We start from the raw sequence: 6,364 nt of genomic DNA on the forward strand, positions 1-6,364 counted from the left end.
GGCTGGAAACCAACTTCGTAAAACACAGAAAAAGCTTCCAAGTAAACAAATAAACTTTTCCTTACTTGTATCCATCCAACCAAGTATCATTTGTTAAAGGGTTGGAAACACGTTTCAAGTGTTGCATATTGCCATTGAAAATCTTTTTAACAGTTGTTAAAACGGCCTCAGTTGGATGTTTTTGCATTGAGTCGACTTAAGTTTTGAAGGTTTTAAACACTTCTAACTGAAGATCTCAAGTTTTTTTTCTTTGAAAAACGTGTCCACTTCCTGTGGTTATGTGTGGACACAGCCATGTTGACTTGACACTAACTAGTGTTTTTGTTTTTCAATCCAAAGATCATGGTCTTTGCCTGTTGTATGTTCACAGCAAATGGTTAAAAAATGTTAAATTTATTATTTACATTATATTTGAGACCCCCCCCCCCCACCAACACTTTATTAACAAGCTAGACTTAATCAAATGGACAAGTGTCCCTCCCAACCCTCAGATCCTTATCTTTCACTTGTAAACTAATTCAAGATCCTGATAAAACTAATCAATCTCCTCCCTTTTCCCGTTACTTCGCTCGCACTCATGTTTATTGTGAGCGACTCAGACTTGAACATAGTGAGTCTTTAACCAGCACTGGAGACTTTTGACACAGACTCACAGTCAAGGTTAGTGTCGACTTTTCATTTACAATTGTTTGCTTTGTCTTCTTAAAATGTATCCATTTAAAACCCTCATGTTTCAGGTTAAATCAAAGCCCTTATTTTATTCTACATTTTTTACCATTGAAAAAAATTATGAATATGATAAATATTTATACTGTCTTTGAAATATTGATGGTTTATAAACACAATTGATTGATTTAACTATGTTTGATTTTTACTCATCACTTTAACTTAAACAAAGAATAGAAATAGGATATGGTTTAGAGTCGTGTTCTACTTGTGTACAAGTCAAATGGAGAAAAACACAGAGTTTACATGTCTGTCTGAATTATTTATTCTTAATTAATTTATTATTAATAAGGTCAATGCTTTTAGTTTGCTCTTGTTTGTCTGTTGCAGTATCACAAGCCTTGAATTATCTTATTCTAAAACTTTCCACCAAAAACAAGCTTGGATTTCTCCTCAAGGCTGGACGAGGCATTTTCTTCCTCAGAGACCGGTTTCTGAAACGATAACATCTCGAATCCTTGCATTACTTTGTCACACATTCAGTGATGAACAACCCAACAGTGTTACAATTATAATAATATTAAATGGGGTTTATGTAAATTTGATACAAATACTTAAGCTCAGAACTTTACCATCAGTGACACAACTAAGAAATTTGTTTTTTACAATAAATAGACTTAAAGTACACAATATTCAGTTCAAACAAAAATAATAAAAGAAGAGCAAAAGAGTGTGAACAACGTTGTGACTTGAAAAGTAAAGCTGCCAGAATCCCTGCTCTTATGACCACTTTGTTATAATCCTATGATTCTGGACAGCCAAAATAAAACCCACATAATAAACACGACACATGCAAGTGTGTCCTCTATATTTTCATTTCTTCATTCGTTTTTTTTTTTTCAGATGACGCAAAACTTAAAGTACATGACCAAGCACTATGGCCTACATGTTAAAATATCAAATGGTAAGATCACGTGTTTAATATATTATAAAAAAAAAAAAAAATTCTGTTCATGTTCATTTGAGTGTTTATGTTTTGATTGTAGCGGTGGTATCAATCGGTAGCTGTGTCGTGGATATGGTCTCCATCGCTCTCGGTGCGTGAGTCGGCCTTGTTCCATATTCACCAACATACTCATTAATTCTCTTCCTGGATCAGGAGCGCTGTACCAGGATGAATGTCCTGTTAGCCCCAACATCCCCATCTACCTGATCATCATGGGCCTCTTTAGAACGTTCACCGTTATCCTCTGGAACCTGCCCTGGTTTCCACTTAATCGAACCACGAAGTCTGGTGTGATTTTAAGTTTCTGTTATTACATGCTGAGCAGCTTCGTCTTCATCTGGTTATTAACTGGTAAGAAGAATCATCAACATTTCATCCTGAATCAGAACCAGCGGATTGTTCAATAATGACATTAACTTTTTAATAATCACTCCATGAAACAGATTGCAGGAAGTAATGGGGATTAGTTTAGATGGCGGTCGATTGATAATCCTTGAGAATTGTCCGTTTAAAGTTTTTATTTTCAACATGAATTCATCCGGCAAATATTTGACCCACATTATTTGCATTCAATTTCCAGGGAGTAATTGGATCTTTTCCATCTACGAGCCAAACTACGACGCCAGTGTTCCTGGAACCATGTACTGCCACAAGGCTCTTTATCGCTTCGCCCTCGGGACCGTGACAGCGGCGTACGCTGTGTTGGGGATCGGCCTGGTTTTGTTGTTCTGTTTCTGTGGCTTCCTTTGCCTTTGTAGGCCAGTATTACCTGAAATTGACGAAGATGGAGGAAATGATTTCGATATGTAAGTAGTTCCAGCCTAGATTATTTGTTTCCCTTCCTACCAGCTGATCGTTTAATTACCACCTGATTGAAAAAAGGTTTGTGTTCTCATCTGACACACTTGTCTTTGTTTTCAGAAAGGTGTACACACACTCACACACATGCACATGTAACGAACTATATTCAGTGTAAAACCGTCTTTGAGAGCTAAGCCAGTCCCCAGGATCTTTGTCAACATTCCTCCTGGTTAAGACAACACCAGATCAGTTGAGATTGGCATTTCATAAACTTTGACTGAGGAAGCACAGTAGGAAGGGTAATAATTCAAGGCAATAACTTCCATTAGCCCGAGTTTCCAAAGCAAGGAGGATTAGAAGTTTGATGAACAGTCAAGCTAAACCTTCAGTGACCGAGGATTTCAACACTTCATGCGAGATTCTGACCAACAAGAATCAGATAAGAACTTTCTGGCTTCCTCCAGTCTGTGAAAATGCTATTCACCACTGAAATGAAAAATTGCTGGCTACTGGAAAAAAAAACAATTTCATCAATAAAGTTTTACCTTACCTTACCTTACCTTAAACCATTACCAGATGTCTTCACAGGCAAAATGTGTGTGCGTGTGTGTCTTGGATAATATTCATTGAAATGTTTATTACCTGTTAAAGAAATATACTTGTAAGTGAATGGAGCTACGTGCAAGGTGTTTGAAGTTATCAAAATAAAGAAAGAAAACACATATGAAATATATGAATAGAATTAATCATTATCAAAACCTTCATTTTGTCAATCCTTATCCTAAATTTGTCATGTTTTGTGTTATTTTAATGTCCGCACTCCGTGGGAAAAGAATCTAGAAAGAACAAATCAATTTAAAGCATTTTTAATGTACATTTGATTTTTCTTGTGTGACGAGAAGAAAAGATAACTGGAGAGGTGAGAAGGTGAGGAGGGGGTGTCAGTCTGAAGGATCCTTTCCCCGCCGAAGAAACGTCAACCAATCATAAGGGTTTACCCCTTTTTACGATCGCTGAGTTTAGCATAAGAACTGTGTTCAACTTGGAGAAAATCGTGTTGTTTCCTCCAAAAGAAAGAGCGTACCTCTTAACATCAGGGTGTACCTCGTAACATCAGAGTTTATCACCTCCCGTGTGATAAACTGGGTCATCACCAACTTTGCCTTCAAGAAGAAACTCCGGCCTCCTGACTTCAGCTCCTGCAAGCCCAAACTGAGGACCGCGCTGAAGGACCCGCTTCCAGCATCCTTCCAGACTCCGTTTTCGTGAGTTTATTTTTAATCTTGACCAGACCGGTCCGATTATTCCAATATTCGCAGCACGTCTCCCAGACTGCGAATCTCCATCAAGAAGCAAGCAACCCGTGAATCATCCTTACCTCCCGTAAGAAGCAAGTGTTCCTGACCTTAAAGACTTTCCTTCAGCGAAGTGAACATTCCAGGCGTTCAGTGCTGTTCACGTGAGGTGTCTACAACCAGGAATCCAAAACTGTGATTCATTGGAACGTTCGGTGGACCGAACGAAATCGCTTGGTCCCCTCGTCGAAAGAACTTTGATCCCCTCGTTCCTGACGGTCTCATCCTCATCGTCATCTCCTTCATCCTCACCCTCACCTCCAACTCCGTTGACATCCACCCGCTTGCCACCTTCATCTGGTCTCCAGCTGCTGCCTAAACCTTCATTCACCATCTACCGTCAAGTAAGAAGCTGATCACTTCATCTTGAACAAATTGATTTGTCTCTGGGTTGTTTAATATGCGGGTAGTCCAGTAAGATTTCGTACACGATTCTTTTCCCTTTTTCGTTTTTATTCTCGGTTCCGAAACTTACCATAACAAACTCATTTTGTCATTCATTATTCATTCCTTTTTAACTAAATTTATAAAACGTCACGTCGTTGTTCGCATCTCTATTCTGGTGTAATTAACGATTTAATTTAACAGCCTCTTACTGAGTAAAGAACAGATAATCACGACAAAAAGTAGTAAACTTTTGATTAAAACAAGTGTTTCAGAGGTTAATTAATTAATTATTATTCACGTAAATGTAATAGTTTTCCTTGCACTACAAAACAAGGGTGGTGCCCCCTTTCTTCAGGTAAAATCTTACTGTTAGATTAAAAATTATTATAAACTATACGTATACACCATACTTAAATTAATGCTAAAAGATAATCAAAATATAAAGTATAAATTACTAGCTTCATCTAAGAGCTTAAATGTTTGAATACACATTCACAATCAACATTTCACTCAGACTGACACACTGTCTCAAGGAAAGCTTGGAACAGACGTAGAGTCATGACAACGGTTATTTAGACGTCTGTTTGTCTGCCCTTTTCACACCTTGGGTCGTGGATCAAAAGAACGAAGCAGGGACACATCTGTGGGGGGGGGGGCTAGGAGACAGGAACTCCCACCCAAGTATATTTGAATAATTAGAAAAGGAAACAAAGTAGGAAGAACTCTCCACAGGACATCGTGACTCAGGGAGTTTGAAGGAACCAATTGGGCGATAGGGGGAGGACCTCTCTGCCCGGCAATTTGCCTTAAATATAGCGATATTTCTATCGTTCGGGACCGTCTTTCCCGGAGCTATCGGAGAAACGGACTCCAGTTCCAACCGTTTTAGTGTGTTGAACTAAATGTTTCCTCTTTTTTTATCATAACTAATGAATTAGCAAACACTTTAAACTTCACTTTAGTGTGTCTTAATCGTTGACCACGACAAACCTGACAGGCCAAACTGAGGGATAACAAAACAACGCAATATCCTGGCATATCTTCTTCCGGTTGCGCTAGTGCGCATGTGCGTGTCCCTACTATGTACATGTAGAACTTCCTGCCTGAGTCTGGAGCAGTTCCTGCTGTTTTAATTCCTTCTTTTTTTTTTTAAGACTCGAAAATCTCCGTTTCTATTTCAATCTCACTCTCGAAATGTTGAAGCGTGATCTCGAGAACATCTTTACCAGCGGCTGGTGATTTAAACTCGAAGGCGTCGTTCAGCTCAGACATAACAAGTTTGTTTGTTACGTGTAAGGAAATGACAACTTTACTGTAATCAATTATCTAGATTCAACAGACATTTCAAATAGTCACTTGATTAACTAATAATCTTTTAATTTAATTCATATGAAATAATCATTGTCTTTGCATTCACTCACTGTAACACAGGCCCAGGTCACAAAGCCTCACACACACAGAAAGATTAAACAATCCCAGATTCCCAGCAAGTCTCTGGACACCTGTTTGAGAACTCCCACTGAAAGACACAACAGGCCACGAGTCACTGGGAACAGATTCTCTCTAGAAGACAACAACCTTTGATAAATTTCCACGACGACCACGTGCGGCGGCCATCTTAGAATCAAGTGTTTACAGTTACTGACCAATCCTACATTTACAATTGACTAGAGGCGTTAACCTGAATATTCATACTATAAAAGATCCACCATTTTGTGAGATCTTTGCGTTCTGGCTCGAAGACGTCTGCGACAGATCTCTGTTGATGGATCTCTCTGTTGATAGATCTCTCTGTTGATAGATCTCTCGGTTGATAGATCTCTCTGTTGATAGATCTCTCGGTTGATAGATCTCTCTGTTGCTAGCGCCTGTGTTCACGTAAGTTTGTCTCTGACTTTTGCATAATTCTCTAAACGAGCATTTTTATTAAACTCATCCATGTGTCTGTCCTTCATTTCCCACCACCACGTACGAGACTGAGGAGGGGTCGGTTCACCGGAACACAAAATCCCCACAGACGTCACGAGAGTGTTGAGTGTTACGTTCATGTCAAGCGAGTCTCGGCAGCTCTGGTTCTGGACCGTGTGTTGAGATGGCCACCGCCGCCCACCCCCAGCCCCCCATACCCCGTCCAGCCGCCAGCGCTACG

Source organism: Callionymus lyra, chromosome 4 (assembly GCF_982586985.1).
Source record: "Callionymus lyra chromosome 4, fCalLyr1.hap1.1, whole genome shotgun sequence".
Classification (NCBI taxonomy): domain Eukaryota; kingdom Metazoa; phylum Chordata; class Actinopteri; order Syngnathiformes; family Callionymidae; genus Callionymus; species Callionymus lyra.